The sequence below is a fragment of the Cotesia glomerata genome, linkage group LG6, assembly GCF_020080835.1.
Source record: "Cotesia glomerata isolate CgM1 linkage group LG6, MPM_Cglom_v2.3, whole genome shotgun sequence".
NCBI lineage: Eukaryota > Metazoa > Arthropoda > Insecta > Hymenoptera > Braconidae > Cotesia > Cotesia glomerata.
In genome coordinates, this window is record NC_058163.1 from 13,369,969 (window position 1) to 13,387,358 (window position 17,390).

Genomic DNA, 17,390 nt, shown 5'->3' on the forward strand with positions numbered 1-17,390 from the left:
ATTTCTTGCTCCATATCTTCCAAGCCATTAACTAGTCATTTTTACATCTTTATGTTTCCTGACATTTTCCATCGTCATTCAAACCTAGCTCAGGACTTTGCTTCAAATTTTTATAATGAATTATATATTTTTTCTTTGAATGAAGTGTTGTAGCTAATTTGGATTGTTTGCTTCCCGGTGGAACGAAATGTTCGGAACATAAAGGTAAATCTTTATGGTTATCATGAAGTTCAAGTGGGTGATCTAAATCTACCTCTAAAATGTATCCTACATCATCATTATCATTCAAAAAGTTATTGACATTATTAACATTCTTGAATTCTGAATCTTCAACCCACTCAAAAAATCAATATGGTGGAGAAGAGCACATCGCAGCTCCATATGAATTCTTCATATCATAATACATTATATAAGACTTTGGATCATTTTTATTGAAATTTTCACCCATAAATCGATAATTTGCTTTAGCATATCGGTTTGTACACTGCGAAACACCGCCACGAATATCTTTCTCAAAGAAGAGTATAAATTCAGCATCATCTAATAAGTCTAATTTAACACCTGTATGCTTTAGCATCGCATCGAAAGCTAATCCAGGAATTGTATAATAATGTGCTGGATCTAATTCATAGGTCTTATGACAATTATAACGAAAATTCTCGAAAATATCCGCAAGTAACAATACATCCGTCTTTAAGTTGTGATGCCTTTTCCGGCACTCGTTCGTAGATTTGGTTGGGCGCCAGGAACTCAATGTTCCACGGGTCGATCTCGCTGTTGATCTTCGTTGGGCGGCGGGTCGGTGTTGAAGAGATTCAAAAATCGAATAACGGCAATCGACGGACAAAGAAATCGAAATTGGACGATAGGATCGGTTAATCAGAGCAACAACAATTAAAAAAAATAATTGAGGCGTGCAATTCTAATCCAGCAACGGTTTATTCAACAACAAATATATTCTGTCGGCAATGTCGCATCAATAACAAAAATTATTTTAACGCAAAAATAATTCTAACGCAAAACTAGTACTAACGCAATGATTCAACATTTCAAAATAAAACAAATTACACAAAAAAAAATATTCGAGTAACCAAAAAAAAATTACTAAGTCTTTTCTTTCAAAAAAATAAAAAAAGAAATATTAATTAATTCAACTCGCCGAATTTATTCAAAAATTTTCAAAACAAATAATTAATTCAACTCGCCAAATTTATTCAAAAAAATTTTAAAACAAATAATTATTTCAACTCGCAAAATTTATTCCAAAATTTTCAAAACAAATAATTAATTCAACTCGCAAAATTTATTCCAAGATATTCAAAACAAATAATTAATTCAACTCGCAAAATTTATTCCAAGATATTCAAAACAAATAATTAATTCAACTCGCCAAATTTATTCAAAAATTAAAAAGGAAATAATTATTTCAATCGCAAAATTTTATCAAAAATTTCAATCACAAAATTTTATCAAAAATTTCAATGGCCAAATTTAATAACAAAATCTCAATCGCAAAACTTTAATAAGGATTTCAAAATTATCCAAAATAATTCAAATCGCCAAATGGTTCAACAATGACAAGAAAAAAAACAAATTATGCGAAGTATTCGAATTAGTCAACTTATTTTACAAAGCAATTTACTAAGCCGCTTTGTCGGGTATTTGAAGCTCGAGGTAGGTAAACAGTACTTATAATCCCGACCAAAAATTCCACACACACAAACACGTGACTCAACGGTACCGCGCCGCAGAGTGTCGTCACTAAGCTTCAAAAATACCGCACGGAATTTATTTAATTCCGTGCAACTCGAATTATAAACAAATTATTTTAACACGACGAAATTCGCGGTGATGACACCCTGGGGCTAATAAAGACAGCGACCAGACTTACCCTGCAGCTACCGTAGACGTCCCGGGCGATGCGGGCTAAGTAGGCGAAGTTGGCGGCAAAACTGACGGAAGAGCGTCGGTATCTCGGCGATGGCGTGTCCGGGGTCGTAGTGTCCAAAACAATTCGGCGAAATATTTCACAATAATGTACACAATTGTACTCACGTCAGCGACAAATTTTAAAAAAAATTAAACAGCAAAAATAATCAAAAAGAGAACTGCACGATGCCACAGTCACGGCGTCCAGATCATAATTAATTGTTAATATGGCTGCCTCCTCGGCAACCCATGCTCTTTTCCTTTTCGGTTCGTTCCAAAAACTCGCATCCAATCAGCTCACAGCTTCTTCTAGCCGGCCGTTGTATTACGGGATGCGTCCAGTATTCCGTTGCGATCGATGATTGGTCGATACTTCGATTAGTGATCAGCCTCGTGTTCAGATGGCGCCTCGCATACTTGTTGTTGATCGCTCTCCGTCGTCATTGGTCCATTCAAATTTTCTCGTCGTTCCATCCTCGCGGCCAGATGTCACGTTGATCGTCGATGGCTCGTAGAAATTCGAGGGTCGTCTGATCGCTATAGTCTAGACTCACTCACTCATGCATTCAACAATAGTTCACACTCATTCCGGTATTCTTTTTATTTGAATTTTTAATTTAAATTCGGCGCATTTTCTTTTACTAATTTTACCTCGAGCTTGTCATTCTGATCGGGAGGCTGCTTGGGGCGACACAGGCGCGTCGAATCTCTGCTTTTCCTCAGCTTAGCCAACCTAATAATTTTAAAACTCGGAATTTCAAATTTTAGAAAATTTTTCCCATGTCACAAAGTATAGATCCGAATATTCACCTAAGTTTTTATGTTAAAATTATCCCATACATGTTGAGCATGCTGATAATCTGCATCAGAAATATTGTCATCATTAAGTTTCGAGTAAAAATTTTTTTTTTTTGGTGAACGATTATAGTTTAATTTATTGATTGAGTCAATATATTCATAGGGAAATACACCTTTGCGGGTAACTAATTTGAAATCAATATTTCTATAATATTTTTGAGTAAGGGCATCTTCAAATCTGCCGAATTGTGAAAATTCCGATACAAGTTATATTATTCGTCGGTAATGATGAAACAGTTTCGAAAAATTATCAGAAATGACGTGACGAGTATTACAAATTAGAAAAATCAGAATTTCAGCTACGAGATCCAGATTGAGTCTCGGACTAAGGTAGATGTTCTGATTCGAACCAGGTTCGATGCACCGAGTATATAACATTAAATTCCACGGGAATAAAATATGAAATTATATCCCTATAATTGAGATCAGACTAACCTGATAGTTGGGGTCAAGGTCAGCAGGTTCGGGTCACCCTGGCAGAAAGTCTAGGTCGAATATCATCTATTCTACAGAAATAGAAAAGATCAAAATAATCCACAATGTACAAAGATCATACCTTAGGCGGTGCCGAATCGATTCTAACCTAAACCACCGTACCTCAATAGATCCAGGTGCTATGAACGAAATTCTACAGATACAAATGTATGTGTTTAATACATTTACATTTCCGGGACCCAATTGAAATTGACTCGAACATCTTAGTGACTATTGACCAGCTAAGGGAGACACCCAGGTACTTGAAAGACAAGATTAGTAGAAAGATAATTCTTTTCCGGTGTAATAAATTTTTTTCTCAAAGTAAGATAGGCAACTATTATGTGTCCGTTCACTCGGAAAAACAGGTCATGTCTAAATTGAAAAGCCAGGTGGGTAGAAGAATATTCCTTCACCAAGAAGTCAAATTTTCGTCTCGGGGTAGGATGGGCATCTATTATAAGTGCCCATTTTTCCCAAAAACGGGCCATGTCTAAGTTGAATAACGTGGTTGTGTGAGAGGATATTTCTCCACCATAGGAAACGGATATTTTTCTAGGGGTAGGATGTGCATCTATAATGAGTGTCCATTCACACGGAAGAACGGACCGTGTTTAAATTAAAAAACCAGGTTGGTAAAAGAATATGTCTCCTCCGGCGTAGCCAATTTTTTTTTTCAAGGTAGAATGTAGCACTAATAATGACTGCCAGTTTTTCCCGAAAAACGAGCCATTCCGGGATTGAACAACTGGGGTTACGGAAGGATATTTCTTCTCCGGAAAAGTTGAAAATTTTTTTAGGGGCGGCTTAGGCACTAATTACAAGTGCCCGTTTTTCCAAAAAAATGGCCATGTCTAAATTGAACAACTGGGTGGGTCTAAAGACATTCCTTCACTAAAGGAACCGAATGTGTTTATCGGAGTAGGTTGAGCATCTATTATAAGTTCCCGTTTTTCGAAAAAAAAAACGGGCCATATCTAATTTAACAACTAGGTTCGTAGCAGGGTCTTACACCTCCAGAGTAGTCAAGTGTTTCCCTAGGGGTATCTTGGGCACGTTTCATGAGTGCCCGTTTTTCGAAAATTAAATGGGCCATGTCTAATTTAACAACTGGGTTCATAGGGGGGTCTTACACCTCAAGAGAAGTCAAATGTTTCCCTAGGGGTATATTGGGCACCTATCATAAGTGCTCGTTTTTTCAATAAAGAACGGGAAATGCCTAATTTAACAACTGGGTTCGTAGGAGAGTCTTACACCTCCAGAGTAGGCAAATGTTTCCTTAGGGGTATCTTGGGCACGTTTCATGAGTGCCCGTATTTCCAAAAAAAAGTGGGCCATGTCTAATTTAACAACTGGGTTCGTAGGAGGGTCTTACACCTCCAGAGTAGTCAAATGTTTCCCTAGGGGTATCATGGGCACGTTTCATGAGTGCCCGTATTTTCAAAAAAAAACGGGCCTTGTCTAAAATATACAACTGGGTTCGTAGAAGGGTCTTACACCTCCAGAGAAGTCAAATGTTTCTCTAGGAGTGACTTGGGCATGTATTATAAGTGCCCGCTTTTCCAAAAAAAACGGGCCATGTCTAATTTAACAACTAGGTTCTAAGGTGGGTCTTACACCTCTAAAGTATTCATAACTTCCCCTAGGGCTATATTGGGGACCTATCATAAGTGCCCGTTTTTCTGAAAAAAAATCGGGCCATGTCTAAGTTATACAACTGGGTTCGTAGAAGGGTCTCGCACCGTCAGAGTAGTCGAATGTTTCCCTAGGGGTATCTTGGGCATTTTTAATAGGTGCCCGTTTTTCCAAAAAAAAACAGGCCTTGTCTAAGTTATACAACTCGGTTCGTAGGAAGGTCGTACACTTCCAGAGAATTCAATTTTTTCCCTGGGGGTATCTTGGGCATCTATTATAAGTGCCCGTTTTTCCAATAAAAAACGGGCCATGTCTCATTCAACAACTGGGTTCGTAGGAGGGTTTCACACCTCCAAAGAAGTCAAATGTTCCCCTAGGGGTACCTTCGGCAAATTTTATAAGAGCCCGTTTTTCCAAAAAAAAACGGGCCTTGTCTAAGTTATATAACTGGGTCCGTATAAGGGTCTCACACCTCCAGAGAAGTCAAATGTTTTCCTAGGAGTGACTTGGGCATCTATTATGAATGCCCGCTTTTCCAATAAATACGCGCCATGTCTAATCAAACAACTGGGTTCGTCGGAGAGTCTTACACCTCTAAAGTATTCAAATGTTCCCCTAGGGGTATGACAGGGACCTATCATGAGTGCCCGTTTTTCTGAAAAAAAATACGGGCCTTGTCTAAGTTATACAACCGGGGTCGTAGGCGGATCTTACACCTCCAGAGAAGTCAAATGTTTCCCTAGGAGTGACTTGGAAATTTTTTATTATAGTGCCCGTTTAAAAAAAAAAAAAAAAACGGGCTATCTCTACTTTATTAACTGGGTTCGTAGGACAGTTTAACACCTCCAGAAAAGTCTAATGATTCCAAAAAGGTATCTTGGACATCGATAATAAGTGCTCGTTTTTCCAATCAAAAACGAGCTATGTCTAATTTTACAACTGGGTTTGTACGAGGATCTTACACCTCTAGAGTAGTCAAATATTTCCCTAGGGGTATCTTAAGCATCTATCATTGGTGCTCGTTTTTCCAATAAAAAACAAGCCACTTCTAATTTATCAACTGGGTTCGTAGGAGGGTCTTACACCACTAGAGTAGTCAAATATTTCCCTAGGGGTATCTTGGGCATTTTTTATATGTGCCCGTTTTTCCAAAAAAAAACGGGCCTCGTCTAAGTTATACAATTCGGTTCGTAGGAAGGTCTTACACTTCCTACAAAATGTTTTCCATGAGTGACTTGGGCATTTTTTATAAGTGCCCGTTTTTCCAAAAAAAAAAACGGGCCATGTCTAATTGAACAACTGGGTTCGTAGAAGGGTCTTAAACCTCCAGAGAAGTCAAATGTTTCCCTAGGAGTGACTTGCGCATTCATTATAAGTGCCCGCTTTTCCACAAAAAACGGGCCATGTCCAATTTAACAACCGGGTTCGTAGGAGGGTCTTACACCTCTAAAGTAGTCAAATGTTTCCCTAGGAGTATATTGGGCACCTATCATAAGTGCCCGTTTTTTTAATAAAAAACGGGCGATGTCTAATTTAACAACTGGCTTCGTAGGAGGGTCTTACACCTCCAGAGTAGTTAAATGTTTCCTTAGGGGTATCTTGGGCATTTTTTATAAGTGCCCGTTTTTCCAAAAAAAAAACGGGCCTTGTCTAAGTTATACATCTGGGTTCGTAGGAAGGTCTTACACGTCGATAGAATCCAATTTTTCCCCTGGGGGTATCTTGGGCATTTTTCATAAGTGCCCGTTTTTCCAAAAAACAAACGGGTCATGTCTAATTGCATACCTGGGTTCGTAGAAGCGTCTGACATCTCCAGAGAAGTCAAATGTTTTCCTAGGAGTGACTTGGAAATTTTTTATAAGTGCCCGTTTTTCCAAAAAAAAAAACGGGCCTTGTCTAAGTTGTATAACTGGGTTCGTAGAAAGGTCTTACACCTTCAGAGAAGTCAAATGTTTTCCTAGGAGTGACTTGGGCATCTATTATAAGTGCCCGCTTTCCAAAAAAAAAAACGGGCCATGTCTAATTTAACAACTGGGTTCGTAGGAGGGTCTCACACTTCCAGAGAATTTCAATGTTTCCCTAAGGGTATCTTGGGCATCTATTATAAGTGCCCGTTTTTCCAATATAAAACGGGCCATGTCTCATTCAACAACTGGGTTCGTAGGAGGGTCTTACACCTCTAGAGCAGTCAAATATTTTCCTAGGAGTATTTTGGGCATCTATCAATGGTGCTCGTTTTTCCAATCAAAAACGGGCCATGTCTTATCCAACAACTGGGTTCGTAGGAGGGTCTTCCACCTTCAAAGAAGTCAAATGTTTCCCTAGGAGTGACTCGGGCATTTTTTATAAGAGCCCGTTTTTAAAAAAGAAAAATGGGCCATGTCTAATTCAACAACCGGTTTCGTAGGACAGTCTAACACCTCCAGAGTAGTCAAATGTTTACCTAGGGTTATCTTGGGCATTTTTTATAAGTTCCCGTTTCTCCAAAAAAAAACGGGTCATGTCTAATTGCATAACTGGGTTCGTAGAAGCGTCTGACATCTCCAGAGAAGTCAAATGTTTCCCTAGGAGTGACTTGGAAATTTTTTATGAGTGCCCGTTTTTCCAAAAAAAAAACGGGCAATTTCTTATTTAACAACTGTGTTCGTAGAAGGGTCTTACACCTCCTGAGAAGTCAAATGTTTTCCTAGGGTTATCTTGGACATCTATTATAAGTGCTCGTTTTTCCAATAAAAAACGAGCCATGTCTAATTCAACAACTGGGTTTGTAAGAGGGTCTTACAACTCTAGAGTAGTCAAATATATTTCCTAAGGGTATCTTAGGCATCTATCATAAGTGCCCGTTTTTCCAAAAAAAAAAACAGACCCTGTCTAATTGAATAACTGGGTTCGTGGGAGGGTGTTTCACCTCCAGAGAAGTCAAATGTTCACCTAGGGGTATCTTGGGCATCTGTTGTAAGTGCCTATTTTCACAATAAAAAACGGGCCATGTCTCATTTAACAACTGGGTTCGTAGGAGGGTCTTACACCTCCAGAGAAGTCAAATGTTTCCCATGGCTTGACTTGGGCATTTTGTATAAGTGCCCGTTTTTCTGGAAAAAAACTCGCCATATCTAAGTTATACAACTGGGTTGGTGCGAGGGTCTCACATCTCTCGAGTAGTCTAATGCTTTTCGAGGGGTAGGTTGAGCATCTACTATGAGTCTCTGTTCATACGGGAGAATGGGCCCTGTCTAAATTAAATAACCAGGTTGGTGAGAGGATATGTCTTTTCGGCGTACCCAATTTTTTCTTTCGGGCTAGAAGGAGCACTTATCATGAGTATCAATTATTCCCAAAAAACGAGCTATGTTGGAATTGAACAACTAGGTTGACGAGAGGATACTTCTTCTCTGGGGTAGTCAAATGTTTTTCTAGGGGTCGATTTGGCACTAATTACAAGTGCCAGTTTTTCCGAAAAAATGGGCCATGTCTTAATTGAACGACCGGGATATTGATAGAATCTTACACCTCCGGATTTTCTAAATGTTTCCCTAAAGGTAGGTTGGGCACTTGTAACCAGTGCCCGTTTTTCTTAAAAACGGGTCTTGTCTTAATTGAACGACCGATTTTGGTAGGAAGATATTTCTTCTCCGGAGCGGTCAAATGTTTCTCTCAGGGTAGGTTTGGAACTTATTACAACTGCCCGTTTTGCCGAAAAAACGGGCCATGTCTAAATTGAACAACTATGTGGGTGCGAGGATATTTCTCTACCAGAGCAATTAAATTTCTTTCTCGAGGTTGGATGGGCATCTGTTATAGGTGCCCGTTTTTTGAAAAAAATGGGCCATGTCTAAATTGAACAACTGAGTTTGTGAGAGAATCTTATACTACCGGAGTAGTCAAATCTTTTTCTCGGAGTAGGATGGGTATTCACACTACACAGTAATTAATTTTGCGTCATTGCGTCAAAAAACTTAGTGTTAAAAATTTTTAACACAAAATTTCTTGACGCAATGACGCAAAATTTTTTACTGTGTAGTCACAAAAATTAGGGATGTAAAAAAAATTTTAAATTTTAGGGTAATTTTCAACGAACCGTAATTCCGAGAAAAATGATCGTACACCAAAAAAAAAGCAAATTGTAGCTCCAAGTGTCTAGTTGTTAAAAAATTTTTTTCATTGTTTCCTTCAAAATCACTTTTAGAAATTTTAATGCCCTTTAATTCGACCTAAGGAAAAGAGGAAAGAAAAAAAAAACGCGGAGGAATAGCTACATGATTATAAAGGAGGAATAGCTACAGGAGAATATAGTTACAGGAGTAGCTTGGAGGGGGCCTGGTACTACGAAGTAATGCTAACGCGGTCCCGCAGTATCAGGTACAAGAGAGGGGAGGGTTTTAGTGAGTAAAAATCTCTGCCCCCCCCCCCCCAAGCAACTCCTGTAGCTATTTCCTCCTGCAGCTATTCCTCCTATATAATCATGTAGCTATTCCTCCGCTTTTTTTTTTTCTTTCCTCTTCTTCAGCAGGACCTCACGCGTCAGCCTTCAAGGCCTCGACATATGGGATTTTTTACGTCCCACCTACTATTCCCTCCGTTTTGCGGCTTTTTGTGTGCTTTTCAAAACCCTCCTTCGATTTTCTATACGAGAATTATTTCCAGAGTTATTGATTATCAAAGTTAAAAATAACTTTTTTGCTTCGATTGACGATAACTTCGAGGCAAATCATCGTACAGGCGATTTTATTAGGTAGAATTAAAGGGCATTAAATTTGCTAAAAGATATTTCGAAGGAAACAATGAAAAAAATTTTTTAAGCCCTTAGACCTTATTATACGTAAGAACAAATTTGAAATTTTTTTTTGTAGTTTTCGTAGGATTACTCCAGACCCAAACATGATGAAAAATTTTCATGGTCACATCTTACAACTAGACACTTGGAGCTACAATTTGCTTTTTTTTGGTGTACGATCATTTTTCTTGGAATTACGGTTCGTTGAAAATTACCCTAAAATTCGAAATTTTTTTTATATCCCTAATTTTTGTGACTACACGGTAAAAAATTTTGCGTCATTGCGTCAAGAAATTTTGTGTTAAAAATTTTTAACACTAAGTTTTTTGACGCAATGACGCAAAATGAATTACTGTGTGGAGTGAATACCCATCCTTTTCCGAGAAAAAGATTTGATGACTCCGGAAGTATAAGATTCTCTGACTAACTCAGTTCTTCAATTAAGACATAGCTCTTTTTTTTGAAAAAACAGGCACCTATAAGAGATGCCCATCCTACCTAAAGTAAGAAATTTAATTGATCTGGTGGAGAAATATCTTCGCACCCACATAGTTGTTCAATTTAGACATGGCCCGTTTTTTCGGAAAAACGGGCAGTTGTAATTAGTTCCAAACCTGCACTGAGAGAAACATTTGACCGCTCCGGAGAAAAAATATCTTCCCACCAAAACCGGTGGTTCAATTTAGACATGACCCGTTTTTAAGACAAACGGGCACTGGTTACAAGTGCCCAACCTACCCTTAGGGGAACATTTGACTACTCTGGAGGTGTAAGACCCTCCTACGATCCCAGTTGTTGAATTATACATGGCCCGTTTTTTTTTGAAAAAACAGGCACTTATAATCGATGCCCAAGTCACTCCTAGGGAAACATTTGACTACTCTGGTGGTTTGAGATCCTCCTACGAACCCAGTTGTTAAATTAGATATGGCCCGATTTTTTGGAAAAACAAGCACTTATGATAGGTGCCCAATATACCCCTAGGGTAACATTTGACTACTCTGGAGGTGTAAGACCGTCCTACGAACCCAGTTGTTAAATTAGACATGGCCCGTTTTTTTTGAAAAAACGGGCACTTATAATCGATGCCCAAGTCACTCCTAGGAAAACATTTGACTTCTCTGGAGGAGTAAGACCCTCTAATGAACCCAGTTGTATAACTTAGACAAGGCCCGTTTTTTTTTCGGAAAAAAGGCACTTATAAAAAATGGCCAAGATACCCCTTGGAAAACATTTGACTACTCTGGAGATGTAAGACCCTCCTACGAACCCAGTTGTTAAATCAGACATGGCCCGTTTATTTTGAAAAAACGGGCACTTATAATAGATGCCCAAGTCACTCCTAGGGAAACATTACCTTCTCTGGAGGTGTGAGACCCTCCTACGAACCCAGTTGTATAACTTAGACAAGGCCCGTTTTTTTTTGGAAAAACGGGCACTTATTAAAATCACCTAAGATACCCCTAGGGTAACATTTGACTACTCTAGAGGTGTAAGACCCTCCTACGAACCCAGTTGTTAAATTAGACATGGCCCGTTTTTTATTGGAAAAACGGGCACTTATGATAGGTGCCCGAGTCACTCCTAGGGAAACATTACATTCTCAGGAGGTGTGAGACCCTCCTACGAACCCAGTTGTATAACTTAGACAAGGCCCGTTTTTTTTTTGGAAAAACGGGCACTTATTAAAATCACCTAAGATACCCCTAGGGTAACATTTGACTACTCTGGAGATGTAAGACCCTCCTACGAACCCAGTTGTTTAATTAGACATAGCCCGTTTTTTTTGGAGAAACGGGCACTTATAATAAATGCTCAAGTCACTCCTAGGGAAACATTGACTTCTCTGGAGTTGTAAGACCCTCCTACGACCCCAGTTGTTAAATTAGACATGGCCCGTTTTTTGTAAAATACGGGCACTCATGAAACGTGCCCAAGATACCTCTAGGGAAACATTTCACTAATCTGGAGGTGTAAGAGCCTCCTACGAACCCAGTCGTATAACTTAGACATGGCCCGTTTTTTTCAGAAAAACGAGCACTTATGATACGTGCCTAATATACCCCTAGGGGAACATTTGACTACTCTGGAGGTGTAAGACCCTCCTACGAACCCAGTTGTTAAATTAGACATGGCCCGTTTTTTTTTTTTGAAATACGGGCACATGAAACGTGCCCAAGATACCTCTAGGGAAACATTTGACCACTCTTGAGGTGTGAGACCCTCCTACGAACCCAGTTGCTAAATTAGACAGGCCCGTTTTTTATTGGAATAACAAGCACTTATAAAAAATGCTCAAGATAACCCTTGGGAAACATTTGACTACTCTGGAGATGTAAGACCCTACTACCAACCCAGTTGTTAAATTAGAAATGGCCCATTTTTTTTGGAAAAACGGGCACTTATAATAGATGCCCAAGTCACTCCTAGAGAAATATTACGTCCTCTGGAGGTGTAAGACCCTCCTACGAACCTAGTCGTATAACTTAGACATGGCCTGTTTTTTTCAGAAAAACGGGCACTTATGATATGTGCCTAATATACCCCTAGGGAAACATTTGACTACTCTGGAGGTGTAAGACCTTCCTATGAACCCAGTTGCTAAATTAGACAGGCCCTTTTTTTATTGGAATAACGGGCACTCATGATAGGTGCCCAATATACCCCTAGGGGAACATTTGACTACTCTGGAGGTGTAAGACCCTCCTACGAACCCAGTTGTAAAATTAGACATGGCTAGTTTTTTATTGGAAAATCAGGCACTTATAATAGATACCCAAGATACCCCTAGGGAAACATTTGACTACTCTGGAGGTGTAAGACCTTCCTATGAACCCAGTTGCTAAATTAGACAGGCCCTTTTTTTATTGGAATAACGGGCACTCATGATAGGTGCCCAATATACCCCTAGGGGAACATTTGACTACTCTGGAGGTGTAAGACCCTCCTACGAACCCAGTTGTAAAATTAGACATGGCTAGTTTTTTATTGGAAAATCAGGCACTTATAATAGATACCCAAGATACCCCTAGGGAAACATTTGACTACGCTAGAGGTGTAAGACCCTCCTACGAACCCAGTTGTTTAACTAAGACAAGGCCTGTTTTTTTTTTGGAATAACGTCACTTATTAAAATCGCCTAAGATACCCCTAGGGAAACATTTGACTACTCTAGAGGTGTAAGACCCCCCTACGAACCCAGTCGTATAACTTAGATATGGCCCGTTTTTTTCAGAAAAACGAACACTCATGAAACGTGCCCAAGATACCTCTAGGGAAACATTTCACTAATCTGGAGGTGTAAGACCCTCCTACGAACCCAGTCGTATAACTTAGACATGGCCCGTTTTTTTCAGAAAAACGGGCACTTATGATACGTGCCTAATATACCCCTAGGGGAACATTTGACTACTCTGGAGGTGTAAGACCCTCCTACGAACCAACTTGTTAAATTAGACATGGCCCGTTTTTTTTTTTTTGAAATATGGGCACATGAAACGTGCCCAAGATACCTCTAGGGAAACATTTGACTACTCTTGAGGTGTGAGACCCTCCTACGAACCCAGTTGCTAAATTAGACAGGCCCGTTTTTTATTGGAATAACAAGCACTTATAAAAAATGCTCAAGATAATCCTTGGGAAACATTTGACTACTCTGGAGATGTAAGACCTTCCTATGAACCCCGTTGTTAAATTAGAAATGGCCTATTTTTATGAAAAACGGGCACTTATAATAGATGCCCAAGTCACTCCTAGAGAAATATTACGTCCTCTGGAGGTGTAAGACCCTCCTACGAACCTAGTCGTATAACTTAGACATGGCCTGTTTTTTTCAGAAAAACGGGCACTTATGATATGTGCCTAATATACCCCTAGGGGAACATTTGACTACTCTAGAGGTGTAAGACCCTCCTACGAACCCAGTTGTTAAATAAGACATGGCTCATTTTTTATTGGAAAATCAGGCACTTATAATAGATGCGCAAGATACCCCTAGGGGAACACTTGACTTCTCTGGAGGTGTAAGACCCTCCTACGACCCCAGTTGTTAAATTAGACATGGCCCGTTTTTTTTGAAATACGGGCACTCATGAAACGTGCCTAAGATACCTCTAGGGAAACATTCGACTAATCTGGAGGTGTGAGACCTTCCTACGAACCAAGTTGTTAAATTAGACAGGCCCGTTTCTTATTGGAATATCAAGCACTTATAAAAAATGCTCAAGATACCCCTTGGGAAACATTTGACTACTCTGGAGATGTAAGACTCTCCTACGAACCCAGTTGTTAAATTAGAAATGGCCCATTTTTTTTTGAAAAACGGTCACTTATAATAGATGCCCAACCTACCCCGATAAAAACATTTGGTTCCTCTAGTGAAGAAATATCTTCAGACCCACCCAGTTCTTCAATTTAGACATGGCCCGTTTTTTTCGGAAAAACGGGCACTTGTAATTAGTGCCTAACCCGCCCCTAGGAAAACGTTCAACTACTTCGGAGAAGAAATATCCTCTCGTAACTCCAGTTGTCCAATCCCAGAATGGCCCGTTTTTTGGGAAAAACGGGCAGTTATAATTAGTGCTCCTTCTACCCCGAGAAAAAAATTGGCTACGCCGGAGGAGACATATTTTTTTACCAACCTGGTTTTAAAGTGAAACTTCTATACGGAGGGTAAAATTGAACGATTTGAGGCGGAAAAGGGGAAGTAGCGCTAGAGGAGAAGCATTGAGTGAAAGTTTAGAGTAGGCGAGTGGGGGAATCGCTTGCATAGCAAGCCGAGCAAGCCTTATATATTCTAAAGAGTGGGGAGAGTTAAGGAGAGTCAAGTAGAGTGGACGAGTGCAGTGCGCGTGCGTCGTAATTCCACTACGTTACTAATATATATATATGTATATATATATATATATATATATATATATATATATATATATATATATATATATATAATGTGTGTGTATATATTATATGTATATGCGTATATCAGCTGTTGCAAACCGTTCTTATTTAATACGTTTTAGTACAGATATATGCATAAATACTTATAAATACATGAAAAATACACTTATTTGATATATATATTAAAATTTATTCCTGGAAAATTATTTTTCATCATATTTTTTAATTATTTTGTGTAAATAGTTTTGGGGTATAGTGGGGTGTATATATATTTACACGTGTTGACTCAAATATAAATTTCTCAATTCCTGTTTATACATTCGTGTTAATAATTTCATCATTATATTTTCTTAATCCTGGTAAGTAAATGATAATTATTGTAGGTTGCTTTATTGAGAGTTACTACGATTGAAAAATTATATATCGTTACAAAAAATAATACGGCTACTTTTAATCATGGGCGAACAGAGCCAGCTGGAGTACAACTCAGTGCTGTAGGAGAAATCTGTGCCGCTGAATGTACAACGGAAAATGGCCAGTCAATTTTACTAGTATCAATTTATATATCACCGAATAAGTATATCACAGACATAATAAAATTTATTCATCGTGCACTACTTCCATTTACGGCTGCTGTTGCGGAAGAACTTAATCAAGACTTAGAAAAAAAACCTATAATCCTTAGTGGAGATTTTAACGTAAATTTTTCATCGGAGTCATCGGCCGTTTTGGTTGATTTTTTAAAGACCAAATTTGATTTAGCGATAAATAATAATCCAAATGAACCAACGACAAAACATGGGACAACAATAGATGCGGTTTTTTCGAGACACTTTAATAGAATACAGACAAAAATATTTATTTCACATTTGAGCTATCACAAGCCGCTGATAACATTTGTTGATAATTCAAGTAATAATAAAGAATAAATAAGATGATAATTCTAAAAAATAAAAAGGAAAAATAAAACTTACATTTGTTGTAAACATAATATTCTTAGAAATCAATTCATTTAAATTTTAATTAAAAAATGTGTAATTATTTTAATTCTTAAAAACCGAATAATTAATCCAATAAATTTATTTTGTTTGAGAATAAATGAAATTCTATAATATATATTTATATATATTGATCTGTTTATTTATTTAAAGCGGCTTAAAAAAGTTTCACTTCTATTGTGAACTTTTGTCTGTGAGGCTCACTCATTTTTTCTTTAATTTAAACACAGTCCGTTCTCCCGTGTAAATGGACACTCATAGTAGATGCCCAACCTACCCCGAGAAAAATATACGGTTCCTATCGTGGAGAAATATCCTCTTACCCAACCACGTTATTCAATTTAGACATGGGCCGTTTTTGGGAAAAACGGGCACTTATAATAGATGCCCATCCTACCCCGAGACGAAAATTTGATTTCTTCGGTGGAGAAATATTCTCCTACTCACCTGGCTCTTCAACTTAGTCATGGCCCGTTTTTTCGAGTGAACGGACACATAATAATTGCCTATCTTACCTTGAGAAGAAAATTTATTACACCGGAGAAGAATTATCTTTCTACCAATCTTGTCTTTCAAGTACCTGGGTATCTCCCTTAGCTGGTCAATAGTCCCTAAGATCTTCGAGTCAATTTCAATTAGGTCCCGGAAATGTAAATGTATTAAAAACATACATTTGTACCTGTAGAATTTCGTCCATAGCACTTGGATCTATTGAGGTACGGTGGTTTAGGTTAGAATCGATTCGGCACCAGCTAAGGTATGATCCTTGTACACTATGGATTATTTTGATCTTTTCTATTCCTGTAGAATAGATGATTTTTGACCTAGACATCCTGCCAGGGTGACCCGTACCTGCTGACCTTGACCCCAACTATCAGGTTAGTCTGGTCTCAACCATAGGGATATAATTTCATATTTTATTCCTGTGGAATTTAATGTTATATACCTGGTGCATCGAACCTGGTTGGAATCGGAACATCTACCTTAGTCCGAGACTCAGTCTGGATCTCGTAGCTTAAAATCTGATTTTTCTCATTTCTAATACTCGTCACGCTATCTCTGAGAATTTTTCGAAACTGTTTTATCATTACCGACAAATAATATATCTTCTATCGAAATTTTTACAATTCGGCAGATTTATAGATGTTCTTGAGTAATGCTTTTATCATTATCGGTAAGTTTGGACGCTAGCTTATCAATGCTCGATGCCATAAAGCGAAAAGAATCTATAAACCGTAAATTTACAGAGGTGCCCCCTATAGATTTAGAAAATGAAATATACTTTTCTTTGTTCACAGGTATAATATTTAAGTTACCTTTATAGGCTGTTGCTAATGAGCTTATAATGAAATGTAACTCGTATCCAGATAAATTATGAAATACTATAGGAATTGTATGAGACTGTTTATAATTAATGTCACACGACTGATGACTCGGACCTCTCCATTTACCAGTAAAATGATTATGATCTTTGCATCGTATTTCATCTTTAGATTTAAAAATTTTTCTACATATATGACAATTTTCAGCAATTTTATGATAATTCTCTTCTGCTGGAGTAAGTTTTTTCATTAGGATCATATTTTTTAATAATTTATTTAATTTTTTACCTGAGCATTCTAATTTGCTTACTAGTCAGTTTACACAATCTGGTGAGCGATTGAGTGCAAATTTAGAGAGAGAATCATCATAATTACAATGAACATAATATGCAGCACTGAATGGAATATGTTTTTCTGTATTATCATTCACAGGAATGCATTCAATATCAGCATAGACAATAAAAGGTACTGGATCTTTGTATTTGTAATTTTCAAAACTTAAGA